The sequence below is a fragment of the Pipistrellus hanaki genome (assembly GCF_964339955.1).
Source record: "Pipistrellus hanaki genome assembly, chromosome: 1".
NCBI classification, from domain to species: domain Eukaryota; kingdom Metazoa; phylum Chordata; class Mammalia; order Chiroptera; family Vespertilionidae; genus Pipistrellus; species Pipistrellus hanaki.
Genome location: NC_140503.1, coordinates 57,520,262 through 57,540,482, shown reverse-complemented (window position 1 = coordinate 57,540,482; position 20,221 = coordinate 57,520,262).

The window sequence follows — 20,221 nt, the reverse complement described above, 5'->3', positions numbered from 1 at the left end:
CAGAGGGGGGAGAAAGAATGTGCAAACCTGTTTACATCTCAAGGAGAACTAAGTTAAAATGCCACACACCTCTCAGAAATGAAGCCAAAGGTATAATTTTATATTCCTTGCAATGTGTGATGTGAGAACTGTACATGGCTAACAACTCTCCATCAAGATTATCTTTTTCAAATTATTTTGTGTGAAAGGAATGTGTATGTGTGTACTTTTGTATGATTTGGTGAACAGACAGAACTATATATGGGGAGATGTGAATGACACAGTGACACTAATGTGAGAGAGGATCCCAGAAACAGAGGTGTCCAACACAATATAAACTTCGTAAAGTTTTCTGAAGAAATTGTAGGGAGACATTTATGCAAAATGGAAATTCAAGCAAGCATTTCTTTCTTCTTATTACTTAAACTTTAAACCATACATAAGATTAGAAATAATTATATAAAGAGCCCCCCTTCCCATACCCAATATGTACTGCCCAGTATCAGTAATTTCAACATATGGTGAATCTTCATTTGTACAGCACTACCTTTCCCTCCCCCGACTCTGGATTATTTTGAAGCAAATACTAGACATCTTTATTGCAGCTGAAGGTTTTCTAAATCACAAAGGATCAAAGACACTGAGAGCATCTGGATTAAATATGGAAAATGTGCAAAGTTAATGATCGTAGAGTCAAAGAACAGAGTCCGGCAGAATTGAGAGAAAATTGAGGCTAGTATAAGCAGTTTAGAGTTGAATAAAAATGAAATAAGGAAGAATGTTAGGATAATTACTTAACTAAGATAAGGCCAGGAAGAAAGACTCTATAGATGACACAAAAGAGGCAGCAAATTTGTGAACTAAATAAAAAGGGCCCACAGAAAGAAAAGATAAATTACATATTCAGGTTATAGGAACATTCTAGGAGTTGCCATTAGAATCACAAATGAAGACTTAGAAGATAAAAGCAAAAGGGAAAACTGAAGAGGTCAATAGCAAATACTATCAGTTACTTGCCTAAAACCCATCCTCCTTTTTCTCCTGAGTAACAGAACCCTAATTGTATTGAGGAAGCAAAGTGTCTGGACAAAAGTAACATTTCCAGCTTCTCCTTTCACACAGAGTAAATGAAATTCATTGCAGAGAGCACTGGGAAGGCTCTTTAATGAAGGCTGACTCACCTGGAGGGGCTATTTACCCTTTTAGCCTTTCTCCTTTTCCCTCACTTTCTAGTACATTAAGAAGTGGTCATTGAAGTCTCATCAGCCATGATCAGCAAAGAGGCAGTGTAGAAATATTGCAGTTTGACTATGGGGTCACCACGTGGGCTGTGGCCCACTGAACTCTGAGTTCTGATGCAGAAGAGACACATAAAAGCCACTTTTATCTGGGAAGGGGTTGTCTCTTTTAAATGTGCCAAGATTAATGGAAAGAAATATAGTAAAAAGTTTTTGAAGGAAAAATGGGAATTTTTATTGTCCAAAGCAAAATGAATGAAACATTTTCCATTGACCAGTAAGTAGATGCTGCTGTTCTGTAGACAGTGTCATTCCTGAATGAGTTTTTAGATGAAAAATGTTAGGCATCAAATATTTCTTGGAGAACAGTTCTCCAAAGCTGGCCCAGAAACAAAGACTTAGAAGTGTCACCTGTTCTTATGTATTAACTATTACTATTACTACTAACCTCTTAGAATTCCACAACTCGGTCAATTTCACAACACTTTCATATATTTTGAGCACGTGGTATGTGCAAATCATTCTAGGAAATATGTCCATGGTGGTGGTGGGGTAACATGTCAGGTAAGGCCAAAAAATACTTTTATTTATTGATTAATTACATTGTATGATGCACTAAGTGAAACATTATATATATATTTTCTCATTGAATTTTTATAAAAACTTTATGAGGGGATTATTGTTATCCATGTGTTTTAGGTAGAGAACCCTGAATTTCTGAGAAATTAAAAATTTGCCAAATTCATCAACTAAAGGACAGAGACTTTGGGATTCAAAGTCAGACTGTCTGACTTTCATGTCTCCAAATAATTCAGAATGGAGAACATGAGATGTTATTTTAAAAAAAATGTAATAATGGTACAATAGTTTAGAGATATAAAGTGTATAGAATCAAGGGTTTTATTTCTTTTTTAATATATTTTTGTTAATATCAGAGAAGAAGGGAGAGGGAGAGATAGAAGCATCAATGATGAGAGAGAATCATTGACCGCTGCCTCCTGTATGCCCCAAACTGGGGATCCAGCTGCAACCGAGGCATGTGCCCTGACTGGGAATCAAACCGTGACCTCCCAGTTCACAGGTCGATACTCAACCACTGAGCAACACCAGCCGGGCAGGGGTTTTATTTCTACAGAAGAAGAAATTAAGTCTCAGAAAAATTAGTGATTTACTTGACATTCCTTATTTGTCCCTCTCACGTTCCCAATACAAAGCAAACAGATTATCATCCTTCTGCCTCAGCCCTTGGTACCACCCAATATACTATATCTAGCTGACAGAAATCATAGAGTAAATCATGTAAAAGAAACCAAAGATACTTACTTACTGTTGGCCAGAATTATTGCACTAAACCCAAGTTGTGAATGATGGAGAAACAGTTCTAAAGAAAAGAAAACAAAACAAAACACAAGACTTCATCTTACTCCAATTTACTACTTCTATAATGAATAAAAGTAAGGTAAACATTTTGTGTGACCCAGTGGGAAATCCCCCACTGCTGGAGTAGATTTATGCTCTGTGGCCAAGTCTTAGGAGAGTCACATCATCTCTCTTTTCTTTTGTGCGGAGCAAAACATCAGCCCGGGCCAGCAGCAAGGCGTTAAATCTTGTTTCAGCCTAGCTTTAACGTGAAAATGAATTCATTGGTCCCAGTGAAAGCTGATGGGGAGGGACAGAGGTCCCAGTGAAGGGAGAATGGGAAAATGCGTAAGCAAATGAAGATTGAAAAACAGACTGTCAGATTGAGCAAATAAAAATACAGTGTACCCAGTTAAATCTGCATTTCAGAAAAACAATGAATACATTTTAGTATAAGTATTTCCCCAAACCCCAAATATTGCATGGTTCACAACAGGTTGCAAAATAGAGACAATTTGTTGTCCCAAATATTGCATGACACATAGACCCATACTAAAAAACATTATTTGATGCCTAGCTGTCCTTCAAGTTTAATTGAGTGTCCTGTCTTTTATTTGGTAGCTATAATAAAATGAGAAAGAGAGAGAGAGAGAGGGAGAGAAGAAGGGAAGAAGAAAGAAAAAATAATTATTAAATATATCAATAATCTTAATTTCAGCTACTAGGACCTTTCAGAGGCTAAGAGAAGAACCTGGGCCACATTTTTTTTTTTATTTCAATATTGCAAAATGTAAGATAATTTCAAGAAAGGGTTGCAAAGTTTATGAAGACTTTATATATTTTTTCATTTTACAAATTAACATATAACTCAATGAAAATATATTTTTGCTATTCCCTAATTAATTATAGACTACTTTAAAATTAAACTATCACACACTTTAAAATGTGATAAGATAGTGGAAAACAAATTTAAAACATCAAATTTATTTTAAGTCATATAAGTGTATTTATTATCGTATGTATTTATTATTTGGAGATAATGACAGAGTCTAACTTGGAGGGCTTTTATATAATACTAGAGGCCAGGTGCATGAAATTCATACATGGGTAGGGTCTTTAGGCCTGGCTGGCAATCAGGGCCAATCTGTGGGGTGACTGGTGGGGTGATGGGAGGGTGCCTGCTGGCACCTGCCTTGGCTGGCTTGGGGCCTGCTGGCAGCTCCTGTGTTGAGTGTCTGCCCCCTGGTGGTCAGTGTGCATCATAGTGACCTGTCATTCCGCCAGTTGTTCAGCCTGTCATTCAATTTGCATATTAGGCTTTTATTATATAGGACTATGTTTGGGATGAATTCCCATTCTTCCTCCCCAACTGAAGAGCACTGCCAGCCACAGAAGAAGGGACTGACCAATTCCCTGGAACACCTGCTTCTACAATATTTCATATCCAGGTATAGGAAGTCATCTTTCAGATTTGGGGACTGCATTTATGCTCATTGGTTTTTATAATAAATCACCACAAACTTGGTGGCTTAAAACAACACACAGGTATTTTTCATACAATTCTTGAAGCCAGAAGTGAACATCACTTTCCTTGGACCAAAATCAACAGGTAGGCAGTACTGTGATCCTTCACCAGGCTCCTAGGGAAAATCTCCATTTGCCTCGTCCAGCCTCTGGTGGCTGCCAACATTCCTAGGCTTGCGGCTGTATCAGTCCAACCTTTGCCTTTATGGCCATGTTGCCTAACCTCCCTGTGTGACCAATCTCCCTTTTCTTTATTTTTATAAGAACATGTGATTACATTTAGGACCCACCTTGATATTCCAGGGTAATAACCCCATCTCAAGATTCCTAATTTAATCACATCGCCAAGTACATTTTGCCATACAAGGTAACATTTAGAAGTTCCAGAGGTTAGAACATGGCTGTTTTGGGGGGACCATTGTTCAGCCTGCCACAGGGACCGAGGGAGCACCTTGCTTAAAGTAGTGTCCCTGAGGAATACAAATGGGCTTGTTTGTGAGCTTTGCCAGGAGTCAACTTAGCTGGGGATGTATTCCAATGGCTGCAAAAAAAGACCTGGAATACAAACTTGAAACCTTTGTTTTCTCACATACACACTTGAAGGGATGAGCTTGGATTGTGTTCCCCTCAGATTTCAAATACAGGTCACAGGTGGTGGTTTAGGATCCCACAAAGAAAGCAGTTCTGGTAATGTTGGCCACTCATTCATCCTCAATAACCTAAAGTTCTGCCTACTTCATTACTTACTCTTTTTCCTGCTATGAAGCTAAATTTAGATGAATAGATATTCATTATTAAACATATTTGTTAACATCCCTTTGGTGCAAAGAGATCATAGCAGGTCATGTAGCAAGATGATTAGAAAGCAGCCTGTGAAGCAGATTGTCAGGAAGCCAACCCCTGCTCCGCTAATTAGTGTGACTAGATGACCACAACACTGTGCCCAGTCTTCCATCCATAAAACACTTCATAAGGTTCATGAGGGTTGGAGGAGCTAACAGAAGTTTAAAGCACTTGGAGCCATGGCTGGCTGTTAGATGATGTCTCTAACTTAATAAATGTTAGCTGCTGTTTATTTCGTTGGAGAGAACAAGAATTAAAAAAAGACCTGTATATGATGCAAGAATAGTTGAGGCACTGAAACTGGTTTGGCTCAGTGGATAGAGCATTGGTCTGAGGACTGAGGGTTCCCAGGTTCGATTCTGGTCAAGGGCATGTACCTTGGCTGTGGGCACATCCCCAGTGGGGGGGTGTACAGGAGGCAGCTGATCGATGTTTCTCTCTCATCGATGTTTCTAACTCTCTATCCCTCTCCCTTCCTCTCTGTAAAAAAAATTATATATATATATATATATATATATATATATAGTTTAAAAAGCCATAAATTGCCTCCTTAAAAAAAAAAAGAATAGCTGAGGCAAAATATATGCGAGATATTTTGAAGTGTAAGAGTTAAGACAGTAAGTGCTACAAGAGGTCTGAGCTTAAAGAGGTTTTGTTTGCTTGTTTGTTTTTTAATCTGACTTAAGAAGGGTCAAAGAGTTACGGAATTGGACAAGAGAAAGGAAAAATCCGATCTTTGGAGGACAGGGGCTGGTCAGGCTCTCGGTGGAGTTGGTAGGTAGCTTTCGCGTGTGGCATTGCACAGTCAGGGCAGAGTCATAGTGGCATAAGAGCACGGGCCAGTGCTGGTCTGAAGCGTGGAGCCCCAGCACCAACCCTTAGGAGGCTTAAACTGGTGACCTTCACCAAGGTAGAAAAAGTGGGTGATACCTATGAAGATGTGTTTTATGAATTATGTTAAGGAATGTGTGAGAAACCAACCAGCCAAATGCAAAAAGTTTTCTTTTTTTCTATATGACCTCTTAGATGGAATACAGTCAAGCATGAGATTGAAGGCTTCATTCCTTTAAACATGATATAAAACCACCAATGTTCGCATTATATTTGATGGGCATTCATTCCTTGAAAAGGTTTTTGAGCCTATAGCTTGTACTGGGACTACACTAGGAACCGCTGATAAAGTTATTAGTATGACAGGGTTGTGTCTGAGAAACGTATGGGCTAAAATAGTGGGAGTCACGTGAAGAAAGAATACCATATAGAGGGTAAACATGACCATGACAATATCCCCAGAGTGCTGAAGAGACCTCTGACTTTGCAGGGACAGGGAAGACGGACTATCACCATACTTGTATGACAACAACAACAGCAGTAACAACACTGGGCGGGGGCTCTGTCTAAAATGGCACTTTTGTTTGAATTGGGCAGAAGAGGAATTTTGCTGGGCTTTTGCCTAGGGGAAAGCTGGGCTGACAGTCCAGCCCCAAAGGCCAGAGAGTCGCTGCCGGATGATTGCTAACTGACACTCTTGGAATACAGTCCAAAATATTAAAAGTGATCTATGGCACAGTAAAAAAATAAAATAAAAATGCATCCTCTTATACAGTATACAACACCTAAACCATCGCATGAACAAAATCCCAGTAAGGAGCTCGGCGCGCTCCAGGGGCTGGGGGCACGTGGGCGAGGACCTAAAGGTCAGTCCCCACCCCGCTGCCCCGGACCCGGGGTTGGGAGCGGCGGAGGGGGCTTGGCGGGGAAGTTGGAGCGGAGGGAGCGGAGGGAGCGGCAGGAGCACGTGGGCTGAGGGGGTGGAGGACGCTGACGCGGAGTCCCCGGTGGAAGTGTCAGAGAGGAAGGAGTGGAGGGCTGCCGAGGTGACAGGGTGTGGTCCGGGGGGCGCCGGGAGCCGGAGAGGAGGCGCGGGACCCACCGGGACGGAGGCGCGGGGAGGCGCGTGCCTGCGGCGGCGCCCGGTGCGGGGCCGGCGAGGAGCGCGGCGGGGCCGGCGGCGGGAGCGCCCGTCCTCGCCCAGTGCAGCCCGGCCGCGGCGCCTTCCGCCAGGGCCCGCGGCGCAGACACCTGCCGCGCCGGCTCCACCTTCGTCCCCAAGTAAGTCTGGCCTTTGCTGCCCGTTTCTCCTCCGCGCCCAGTCGGAGTTCTCTGGCGGCGCCTCGGCGGCGGCGTCCGGGGATCCCAGCCCCGCGCGTCCCGGCGGCGCGGGGACCGGCCGGAGGCCCGCCGCCCGCTCCCTGGCGCGGCGCGCGGACCGGGTCGGCGGCGGCGGCAGAGTTGTTGGCACCGATGCTCCCTCGTCTTTTGTGCTTTTGCCCGAACCCACAGCCGTGCCAGGCCGGGGTGGGGTGGGGAGGGGAGGGAGCGGAAGCCACTTTATGGCTCCTGGCCCCACCTCTTGCCTCCACCCCAAATCCTAGGGGGATTGTACACCCCGCGGACTGGGGCGCAAGGGAGTGCCAACCGCGCCCTCCCCCCATTGGGCTTCGGGACTCGATGGGATGGGATGGGGTGGGGTGGACACCCGGGCGGACTGCCACGCCGCCCCCTCTTCAGATTTCCTTTTTAGACACACACTCTTTGACTGGTGGAAGAGGGAGGCGGGTTGGGTCATCGTGGGGGTCTGGGCGCAGAGGAGGACCCACCTCCGCGCTCTCCGTGGTCCTGGAGGGGAAGGACCCGGAGCCCCGGAGCCCGGGCGTCCCGCGCGGCGCGCGGCCGGCAGCGGCTTCCGATGGGTGGGTCCCTGTCTGGCTCATTGTTCGCGGGGACTGTTCTGGGGCCGGCAGAGCCGCACCGACCCCGCTCCGGAGTCACGGATAAAAGTGATGGCTTGGAGCGGGGATGGATGGCCAAGGGTGTCAGCGGGAAAGGGCTCACCCAGTTTGGAAACGGACTTCTCTGGGCTTGGAGGGCAGTAGGAGTCAAAGGCGAAAACCGCTCCGGAGTGTGAAACTTAGCTCTGACTCTGATGCCCGGAGACAGCCTAGGGAATGAATGGAACCCTCAGACACAGGGCGCGGTATTTCCCCCCCCCCCCCCTATGGAAACTGCCTCCAGGGTAAGGAAGACCGAGTTTTAAGTGTGATGGTCAACTGGTTTGCTTTCTCTAGTTAGCACCTGTTTCTCTTAAAGGTTCCTGGGTGTGGGTTTTAGTTGTTTTGTGCGTGCGTGCGTGTGTGTGTGTGTTGTTGTTGTTTTTTAGCCCCACCCTCACTTTTTTGGAATGTGTGTTTATTCCATTTGTGCCTCCAGCCAGTCGACTTGCACGGTTGCTAGATAAGAATCATATTTTTAAAAACAAAGTGCAATCTCCACTCTACAAACTGCCAAGCGCTAGCGTAGACATCCATTGCTCCCGCCCCTAGCCACATTGCTACCTAACATTCATGGAGGCAGACATGTGCACGGGAGTCAAAGGGAGCCTGTTGTCCCTAGTTGGAGACGTCAGAACACAACTAGTGCATGCTCATTTGGTTGGAGGATTAGGACACTCTGATTTGAGTCGTCGCCCCCCCCCCCCCCTCCGCCCCGCTCCCATTTCCATAAATGACAATGATATCATGTTCATGGTTCCTTAGCCCACTATAAAGGAGGGTGCGTTTCTCTGAAGAGGACATTCCTTCTTTTTCTAAGGTGCATGGGTAATAATCAGAATAAGCATTTGATATGAGAGATTTTAAAATTATGATATATATATATATATATATATATATATATATATACACACACACACACACACATATATGTGTGTGTGTATACATATGGTTGTATTTGCATTTTATATATATATGGTTGTAATTTTATATATATGGCTGTAAGCCCCAGGAGTTACTAATACACTCTACTGCCCTAGTTAAATATTACTTTGACTTCCCTGGTGGACTTGCTAAGTGCATCAGTCTGCTGAAGCCTGGAGTTCCAGCCCCCAGGAGAAATAATATGAAAACCTCTCTCTGACCACAGTCTGATTCCACAGGGAAAAGCCAAGCAGTAGGAGTATTGTTTAGAGAATGGAAAGCTGTGAGATTTATTCTAAGGTGGAGAGAGGGAGTTCTGTGGAAGAGAAATAAAAATGGAAACCTGAGTAGGCAACCAAACCATACGCACAATTCCACAAATACACAAATGGAAAGTACATGGTGCTTTCTCTCTCCCTCCTTTATCACTTTAATGTTGATATCTTTAATGCTTTTCATCACAGTATTTGTGCCTCTTGTTACTCGGCTTTGAACAAAAACCTTTTATATTGTCAGCCTATTATATTTTATATTTTCAGTACCAGTAGTGCTCACCGAATGCGTAGGATTATCTTTTAAAACTGTTCTTTGTGTGTCTACTTGCATACCATGTTCAGCTTAGTATGGGGCCACATGAACAATGAATCAACCAGGTTCTAATGAAGATTAAGACATGGAAGGTACCCACAGCGATGTATAAGCTGTATACTCATTTAACCACCTTCCCACATGACCAATTTTAGCTAGTTGCTTCTTCATCTTCTGCAGTCTCCAGACTCCAAATTCTTGTCCAGATTGATTGCTGCACTAAATCTTGATTGTACAAAGAACAGAACTTAATTATTTTGGTCTCCTTTATCAGTCAGTAATGTTTTAGTGTTGCCAATTTAATTATATCATTGAAATATGTATGACTTTAAACTATGTTGAAAAAGGTCCTTTTAAACTTGTTTCTTCACACAGGAAAAAAAAAAAGTCCTTCTAAAGTCATAATTTCACTGCTGTGAGGCCCCCTAGCCATTTGTGTTTATTGAGTTTACTGTTCCACATGAAGAAAGAACCATTGTTTTGTTGTCTAGGAGCTGAAGGAAGATGGAAAGTGAGAAAAGAATATCAAGCACTTTAAAATGCTATTATTTTCTCTAGTGGGAAAACTATTTTTTTTTAAAGCAAATAGTGATTATTTTCTTAAAGATACACTAAAACCTTACTGAATGATTCAAAGGAAAAGAAAATTTCAGGATAGAAATGCTAGCTATTACTCAACAACCATAAAAGTTTAGTGTGTACAAAGACTTGTATTTAGAACCAAGCTCAATACACTTTTTCTTCTTTCTATGGAATTATAAAATTTTATTAAATTATTGTTATTAAACATTGAAACCTCACCAAAATCAATATTTAAATACAGTGTCTTTTTGCAAGTGCTTTAATTGTAATAGCCTATTTGTTGAGATGAAAAAGAACATCATTGATGTCATGGTGTGCTTTGCATTTTAAAATAGTAGCTAATGAATTACAAACATTCATTACTCCAGAACCACTTGCAGAAATTTCTCAGGACCCCCAAATAGAGAATTATTTGTACTTTATACTATCATTCAGGCTCTTGCTCAGTTTATATTCATCCCCCTTTCTTCTTCAAAATTAATGGCCTTTTAAATTAATACTATGTTGGCTCTGAATCTTTTTTTCCTCATGCCATACATTTATGTGTAAATATTTTCAGCATGTCCTGTTAGGGGATTTGCTGTTGAAAACATGTAGGAATTAGTGGGGGGAGGGGTGAAGAGAGAGAGAATAATTTTTATTAAACCTGGAAAGAGTCAGGGCTTAACACAGGAAAAGAAAGGTTGGTTTCACTGAATATAATATTCACCCAGGAATACTTCTTTGACCTTTAAAAGTCCAAGCTATGTAGGGTATAATATACATTTGAGTAATTCAGGCACTAACTTCACATAGCATAAGGCAAAGTAGGAGAGTATCATAGTGTCTTTGCTTTGTTATATTTGAATGGTGACTTCAATTCCATCCACTTTTCTTCATACTAAGTAATGCAAACTATCCACTGTTTTCTTAATTTTCTTCCTTTTTGCCAGGGGTGGGGAGTAGATGCCTGGCTGGAGAGGAGGGAACGCTGTTCTATTTATGTAAAAGTAAAAACTTCCATGTTCATTTTAGAAACATTTTATTTAATAGATTCAGTTTCTTCCATAAGTCTAGTGATTATTAAATTTGCTGAGGAAGATAAAGGTTGACACTGAACTTTCATAACCAAATGCAACCAGAAACAAATTGGTTAAGTGCATTTAAATTAATGCATGTAAATGTTAAATTTATTTTTTCTTCCCATAACCTAATATGAAGAAATAATATTCAATTAGGTCTTATTTTTAGTAACCGATAGTCATTTAAGTTTTCTTGAAAAAGAAAACGAACATGATTAAATAAAAATGTAAGCATTTGTGAAATGAATATATAAGACTAAGCAAATTAATCACTATGTATACTTTTGATATGCATATTATAAATTAACATTTTTAATCTCAGGGTTAATGTGAATTTTTTAACTGATTACATTTTGTTTTTCTTGGCCATTAGAAAGCTCAGAGTCAATCCAAGATCTAATTTGTTGATCATATAAGTCTCCATGAAATGCATATGCCTATTATTGTTCTTATTCTACTTATTTTCTCTGTTGAAATGTATTTTTTTTTATTGTGGAAGGCGACAAGCCATCAAAGTTAATATGAATGAGTGATTAGAAATACAATGAAGTCTGCAAATATTATTGAGTAATACTATAAATGCTGAGGTGATGTTAGGCAAACTAAGGCATGACTTCTGATGTAGAGATACTTATATTCTAGCTGGATAGAGACGACATAAAGCACATAAGAACTTAGCTAATAAGTGAGTCAACATATTTACACACATCTGTTGCATTAAATTGAAAACTCAGACCTTATTGCTAATGACGATCAACTTACACTTTCTAGAAAAACACTATTAATAGTACCAACTGGTAAAATAAAGTAACTATTTAATTTCATTAGATTTATACCCCCGGGTGTAGTAGACTCCAAAGAGTCTGAGGATGAAAATAAGTGTTGGAAACATCATTGTGATTCTGTGGTTCTGGATGGAGACTTCCAGACGTATCTCCCCTCTTTTTCTCTTTCTCATCCCTTCTCTTTCTCTCTTTCCTTCTGTGTCTTTCATTGACTTTGTTGCTTGCTATTCCATCAGCCCTTGGGTGGTCCTGATTGACAGTAGCATTAATTCTGATGGCAAACTAAACCCTACGGGGATGGCAGCTCATGAAATTTCTGGCTATGTAAATACACTATTTGTTCTAAGTGCTGTACTTAAATACAGTAGTTAAGTTTAAGTGCCTGTGGTTGTTTCCCTTTGTACTTGAATCAAGCTTTAAGAAGGGACCACCCATAAAACTGTTCATTTTGATTGTAATAAAAAATAAATAAATAAAAAGAGGGGGGAAAGAGTAAAAACCTGAGAGAAAAAAAAAATAGAACTAAATTACTGTCCCAGGGTGACGTGTTTATGGCTAAGGCCACAAACTCTCAATTAGACTAAAAATCTGGGTAGAAAGCTGATTCTCATCTTCTCTGTCTCCCACATATTTTCCCCAGATATCGCCATTGCAGTTAATGTTAAAGGTACTGTTGTCTTAAGCTGAAACAAACTTTCAGATGGTGATAAATACTGACCATTTAAACCTGGCCTTTTAAAAAGCACTTTGGATATCATGAAAACGTCTGTATTTTAGTGTACTTACTTTGCTTCCAAAGATGGTATAAATAGTGCATAAAGCTTTGAAATTTTCATCAAGTTAATATTTCACTGACATGCAAATTAACTGCTGACATGTAAGGGGCATGCCATGTGATGACTTCTAATTGGCAAGTGAACCTCAGAGGGTTATTTATAGATTATATAGCAACAACGTGCTGGAGTAACTTCCCATTGTGCAGCTCAATTCAAATTGATGTTTTAGCTTTGATTCTCTTCACTTTTCCCCCCCACAGCTCTTTTGATCTCTAAAGCCTCTTAGAAATAAGATACCTAAGGTGTTAAATATATAATTAATAATATTTGGGCAGAAAATTTGTCTTCAAATTACTCCTAAGAGATTGGAGACCAGTTGAGCCTCCCTCACCAGCTTGTTCGGGACTGCTTGACCCTTTGGGGCTGTGAATTTACACTCGAAGATTTGGTAACATCCATTTTCCATCCAGAGTACATAGGATACATGTTCACACAGAAAAATCGAGAAAGAAACTTGAACAGTTATCAAGTGAATTAATTTTTTAAAAATAGCTGCTTCTAAAGATCTAAGTGGAAATCCTATTTGATTTTCTAATGGCAATTGAGTTTCTTTTATCTCTACTTTCCATTACCTTTTGTGTATGAAGATTGCAGTGAGGGAATTATAATGTATCTGCAGTTCCCACGCTAGGTTATTAGGTTAAAGCTTGCGCCTTCCTTTCTTTATCCCATGTCTGTGTCTGCCTAAAGGTAGAATTATCATGAAAAAGTAAACGCTTCCTTTATTTTTCCCATTTTATGCCCAGAATGGATTTTGTACATGATCTCAACATACATAAGCTACCTATACATTTCACCCACAAAGATACAACTTATTAGAGAAGTTTGCAATTTATTTGCCTTTAGATATTTTCCTTATGTTGCACGTAGCCTGTAATGTTCTACTTTCCCGACCATATTGGTGAAATGTCTGTTCTTTCTTGAGAAGTTAATTTAAAGTCACTGTCTCTTTGAAGGAATCTGCATAGTTGGATTTAAACTTGACATTTTTTGGAAGAGTGTGTATGTGGGGGGAGGGGTTTGTATATATGTGTGTGTCTTACAGTCATATTGTAAACATGGAAATGTTTAGAAAAATCTAAAGAATTCTATACAAATACAGTGTTTGTTATAATTACTGCTGTCATTATAAAGCTAAAGAGATAAACTAAATGTTGGATCCAAATCACATGAGGAATTGAATAGTTTTCTTATTTCTACACTTTTGACTAGTAGTTGAAAATTTTGTTCTTAGGCCTGTTACTTTTTATGGATAAATGTCATCATTGGCAGTGTATGGTAGGATATGGGCACCATCAAAGCAACTTGATTTCTTGCTGGTGAAGGTTTATTAGGAAATTTATCTGTTAATTAGAAAAAAACAACAACTCCCTTTTATATCAATACTGAATGCACTAGATACTGAGATAAAAAAGAAAAGCAAACAACAAAAATGATCCCTGCCTTGAAGGAATTTAGAATCAGATGGGGACTAAAGATACTGAATAAATGTAGTGAATGAAATGATACAGATCATTATGGAATATCTGGGGAGCTATGGCAGTGGGTGGGTGGTGGACTGGGAAAGTTTCAGGGGGATTTGAAGGAAAAGGGACAAGAAGTCTAGAGGTGAAGAAGCAATAGATAGGGGTCTCTGCCATAGAGCTGCTGGAAGAAAAAGAGAAGTGAGGCACACATGGAAGACCCAGAGGGCCCAGGGAAGAGGAACCATACATTAGACCCAAGACCAGCAGAGCAGTGTAGAGATCAAGATTTAGAAATTTAATCTTATACTCCACACCTGCACCCACATAGTTGAACATTAGCTGAACACACACATGGAAAAATATACAACTATAGTTTCTTTTCATATTCATTAATCTTAAATAGGTTCTTGAGGTTATCAAGTAATCTTACTGGACTGCCTACTCTACTTACTCTCCTGAAGACTGGATCATACTGCCTCCTCTCCTTAAACAATGTGTCTCTACACCCTCAAATGATGGCCTCGCTTCCTATTCACTGATATAAGTGAAGCAATCAGAAAAAAAAAATTTCCATACACACCGACTGCCATATTTATTCATTTCCTGATATTTCAACCTATTACATTTTTAGTGGAATATGATGTAGTAATATGTACATGCAATTTATCAGTGCATAAAACTATTTCTTTAGACCTTGAACTTCCATGTTTAATTGTTTAGCATGGGGAAATAATGAGTATTGGAGTCAAAGACTTATGTAAAGTATGTTACTTAGAATAGGGAAAAATTAGAAAGGATATTCCTGCCCAAAGATAGAAAGAACAAACAATAAAGTACAGCAAGCATCATTTAAACATATTTCTTTAAATTATTGACAAGGTAAAAATAGATGATATCATGTAAAAAGAAAAAACTCAAAAATATACATAGTATATAATCCAACTTTGTGTATGTACATAGAAAAAAAAAAACAGAAAAAAATAGTGAACCATACTAGAAAGTTGTCTTATTGGACAGTGAAATGAAAATTGTTATATATGGTAAATCCTTTGAAAATACACTCAGCTTAGTAGAGGGAACCTCTTTATGAGAGGGGCCTAATGACATAGAGAATGTCTCCTGAGTAAACACAATAGTGAAAGTCATCTCTGTAGTGTGTTGCAGCTGTCACTGAAATGTTTGCCCCCCACCAGCCATTCCCTTTGCCTGCCACAGCCAAGCCATCAAAACCCATAGAATTTATGACTAAAATACATCACAAATCTGTTGAATTTCCACCATCTCCCCTGCTGTTTGTTCGCAGTAGAACACTGTAATTTCTAGTCTGAATCAGCACCTTAGGGCCCAGCAGGTTTTCCCCACTCTTGCTCTTGCAGAACTGAGGATCTGAAAGTCAGTATTGCATAGTGTTTGAAGCATGGACTCCATGCATGGGCTGCCTCTAGGTATGCATCCCAGCATGGCCATCTGCTATCTCTGAGACTATGGCAAGTTGCTTGACTTCTCTTTTCTTCCCTTTCCCATCAATGAAATGGAGGATATTCATACCTATCTTATATAAGGTTAGTAGGATGATTAAACACATGATTGGCACAAAGTAAGCACTCTCATGTATTAGTTATTTGTCAAGATCTAAGTTAGATTGTACCTTTACTTATTTCAAATCATCCAATGACTTCTCATTGCACCTTGAATTAAATCCTTATAATCTACCGCATCAACTTCAGCTGTAGTCACTTTCTGCTTCCATACTATTTCATGGAACACACCAAGTTCATTATGTCACAGGGCTTTTGCACCTGCTATTCCCTCTGCATGAAAAACTTGTCTTTCATGTCTCAGCTTCTGCCGCCTCCTCTAAGAGCCCTCCCCTGACTTCTACTCATCTAGGATAATCCCTACTATTCCTTGTTCATTCCCCACACCTTATTTTTTCTTAACTGACCTTATTACTATTTGAATGTTTTGTTTGTTAAATGTTTTCCCCGTATTTGACCACTAGAATTTAAATTCTGTGAAGTAAGCATAATGCCTGTCATGGTTACATTTGTTTCCCCCAATACCTAGCAAGATCTGGCATGTAGTACTAGGCGAATGAATAAATAAATTGGCTGGCTGGCTAGCTGGCTGGTTGAGAGTGTAACCATTATAATCTGGGAGTTGCGTTTCTTAGTAGAGAACTTTCTGGGTACTACATGTCAAAATCCAGAGGGAGGACTTTAAAAATGCTTGTCAGAACACACATGCATTTTGAAGAGGTAGAGAGCTGAGAGGGTGCAGGGGAGTGACGTGTGGATTGGTGGACTGTATACGTGCACATGCTTCAGGTCAGGGATAGCCTAAGTGGAAGCTTCAGTTTTGGGGATGCTGGGTTGGTTTTGGGGGAGATATTGGAGTGTTGAAGTTCAGGTTTCAAGATGAAATATCATACCAGTGTTTCACAAAGAACCAGGTTAAAAATACTTTATAAAGTAACTTCAATTACATTTTACTTCTGGCGCCAGAGAATGTTGAATAAGACTCTGTCAGAGTGTCAAAATATGTAGATTAAAGACTTTTAAAAAGTCAATTGATTATTTGATGCCTTGTGGGTGGCGCAACCACAACTGTTTTCTTTCTTTGATTCGGCTGGCTTTTAAAATGGAAGTTAGTCAAACCAGAGTATGTGTTGTACATGTGAGTGTGGATATCTTTATGTTGTTTTTAGATAGAAACACAGTTCTGGAAAATATGTTTTCATGTATTGCTTTTGATCATAAGATTGTAGAGGCCTGGAAAGTTTTGTATAAAATGATGTTCCCTTTCTTTTGCCAGGAGGTGTCACTACAGCTCACTCAAACTCACCAATGCATTCTGTAGGGACAGACTAGAATTTTATTAGAATGTATTACCTACCAACTTCTCTACTAAGTTGTCCAAAGGAAATTTGATGAAAACAGAATTCTTTCCAAGTGCCTACTTTTCCACCAAATAAATATTTTCACTGTGAACTAGCTGAAAACTAAAGTGGAATTTTTCCTTTTTCCTTTGTTGAGTGAGGGCAGTGGAAAGAAAACAAAAAACAAAAAAACACAGAGTAAGATAATGGATGATAGACAGACCTACAGAAACATGAAAATATGAGTAAAACATATATGTTTCAAATGATAACAGGCTACTTGAAAATCACTGAATACAGTGCTTTCTCACCCATCCGCCTTGGCATTTGTTGTCTCTTCCATGCCTTTCTTCTTTGCCCAAGTAAGCCTAGCTTGCTCTGCCAGAACAGTTATAATTAAAACAAAATTGCTCCCTGGTGTTGAGTTAATACATTGTTATTGTTCCAGGTCCAGTGTATATATATATATACACTTTGTCCTCTATGATGGCATTATAAAATAGGTGTCATTCCTAAAAAAATTTTTTTTTCAGGTGAGGAAAATGTAAATTAGGAAAGTTATATGATTTGTATTTGTAGCTATGATTTGACCATAGACTCGTCAGATTTCAAAAGCACACTGTTGGCCTTCCTTTATGACTCCAAGGAGTCCCCCCCCCACTGAAGACTTTCTAATGCCCTTCACCCCTGACAAATTCAAGTACTTCTCCTGTGTCCCACAATATCTGGTGTTCACCCAGTATGAACACTTGTCATGACTGGGCCAGGACCCTCTGTTTTCTTCTGTCCCTCCTCATCTGGGGTTGAAGCACTTTGAGGGTGGATATAGTGTCCTATCTCTAGGACAGAACATGAGACCTCTAATGTTGAATAACTGGGTGGGTGAACTGGAGAAAAGGTGTACCCAAAGATAGGGATACACAGTGTGTGATGATATGGATGAGGAAAACATGGGAGGCAAGGGACCTTTGGCCTTTCCGCCTTCACCTACTGCTCCACTACCAACTGAACAGTGAGCGATGGACAGAGGAAGAACACGGTTAAGCGTCCAAGAAGGAGGGGATATTTAACACAGTCCACCTTGTAGCTCTAGAAGTGAAGGGAAAGACTGGCATCACAAGAGCAGTGTCTTCTGATGACCTCCAGGTGGCAGCATGGCCCAGCGGTCAGAGATCAGCTCCGTTCCTGGACAGTCCTCAAGCTGCAGACTCAGAACTGTTTTCAGGGCTTATAATGCCCCGGAAATGATTAATGGTGCTATTGCTCACTGTACCGCGAGGGTAATTGAGCCTGCAGTATTTGGGAGGCTGCAGAGTCTTCCTGAGCCTCTTTCTGATAAAAGGGGCTGTAACATTTTGAACATTATATCCTTTCAAAGACATCCTGGACCCCTTTTTGTTGTGCCCAGAATGTACTCTTTGGCAAAATATTTTAAGGTGGGAGGTGTGGGGGTGAGGGGAGGGGATTACCACCAGCACCCTCAAGATATTAAGAAATTGTCTTAATATTTTTTTAGATGTTTGGTTTGTTATGCATTCCATATTCTTTTTTTCTCCTTTGATTCTGAGATGATATTCCTTTCCACCTGACTTAAAGCAAATCCTCGTGCTGAGTATTTCGAAAGAGTGCAAGCAGAGCTATGTATAATGACTTTATTTAAATAAGCCGTAAGCCCTTTTATATTGTAAGCTGAGGTATTTAAAAGTAAGATGATTGGGAATTTCTAAAGTTGCACTTAGTTCAAAAGAATGGAAAATGTGTTAGAATGAGCAGCATCAGGATATAGTGTCTTTTATTCTAAATATACATGTAATAGCAATTATAGAAGACAACCAACAAAAGATTTTAAGCCTGTCAGGTTGGGTTTGTATGACTACTTTTCATGAAGTTTTTAGTAACTGGGAAAAACGCCAGGTTCTAAACAGTGGGAAACAGTGTCATGATAGGATATACTAGTAGATCTTAGCATTGTTGTGGGGGAAATGACTTACGGATTCAGAAAACTTCTGTGTGTGCAACCAAATGGGAAATCTGAAGCTCTACCTTTTTGTAGTTTGAATTTACATGCCCCTGGTGGTTGCTGGTAGGCAGTGGTTTTTAAGATCTTCAGTGAATTCTTTTTGTATCACTTTGGTACTTTTGAGAATGCTTGTTGTTCCTCTAAAACTGAGATTTGACTCTCACCCCAGAAGATTCTCCTGTGGTAGCCCATGCTGACTTAAAGTTGTATTCTGTGTAGGGGTGTATCTTCTATTTGATTGGAGAACCAAACTTAACTGGTCTCCATGTGTGGACACTTTTACTTTTATCAGGCAGTAAAGTTAGACTCTTTAAAATCTTAGAATAGAGTAGAAAAATCAGAAGAACAATTAGAATGAGCCCTCAAATTGTGGTGTTTTTTGTTTTTGTTTTTAATCAGATTTCAGGTGTTATACAGAGTGCTATTCTATCTTCCTTTACCTTGTTAAAAATTTTATCCCAGAGTTTGAAGTTGCAATACTATATTTGTGATGAAGACCCAGGCTAGGGATTAAAAGTAAGGGATGAGGATAGGAAATTAATTGAGATAAGTCCACAATAGTTTATTTATAGCCTCTGATTTAACTCCAACAATAAGACTAGTAGAGAAAGAATCCCAGCATATACTAAAATCCTGCTTAATGATCCATGACTCTCTAAAGGGTTTTCCCCCCAGCCTACCAATTTCTATTAAATTAATTTGCCTGCTCTAGTCAATTTATCAAAAATGTCTTGATTTTATCACTTGATGTAGAGATCTTTATTTCCATGCTGCCTTTAATTATCATGCTGCTTTATATATAAACACTCTATAGTGGGCTAAGTATTATCATTTATAATTTCTATATATTTTTCTAATTTTTCAAAAGCATATTGCAATTTTTTTGTCAATATTTAAATTGTATTTTTTTTGAAGGAAGAGTTTTTGGATATGTCTAAATAATTTCCTCGCAGAGCCAAGAAGCCTTTGCTTTGGAAAAGGACAGAGTTGGTACTACTTTAAACAGAGGACCCACTGATCAACTTTGCATTTCAAAGTTTAACTTCTTGACTTCTTTTAAGAAGAGAAGCACAATAATACTCTTGAAAGTCAGGTATTGTTGAGGAAAAGGGATTTTCTAAATCCATTAGCTCTCAGCAAATCAAGACTGGTGGCATAGATGAGAGGGTTTAGTGCATTCCAGGGGGTAGAGCCAACTAAAGAGGAGAGGAGAGAATGAAAGCCAACTCCTTTGGCCTTAAGGAATTGTGGCAGGGGAAAAGTGGTTATGGAATTAGGGAACCAGGTGGTGGGTTATTTGAGATCCT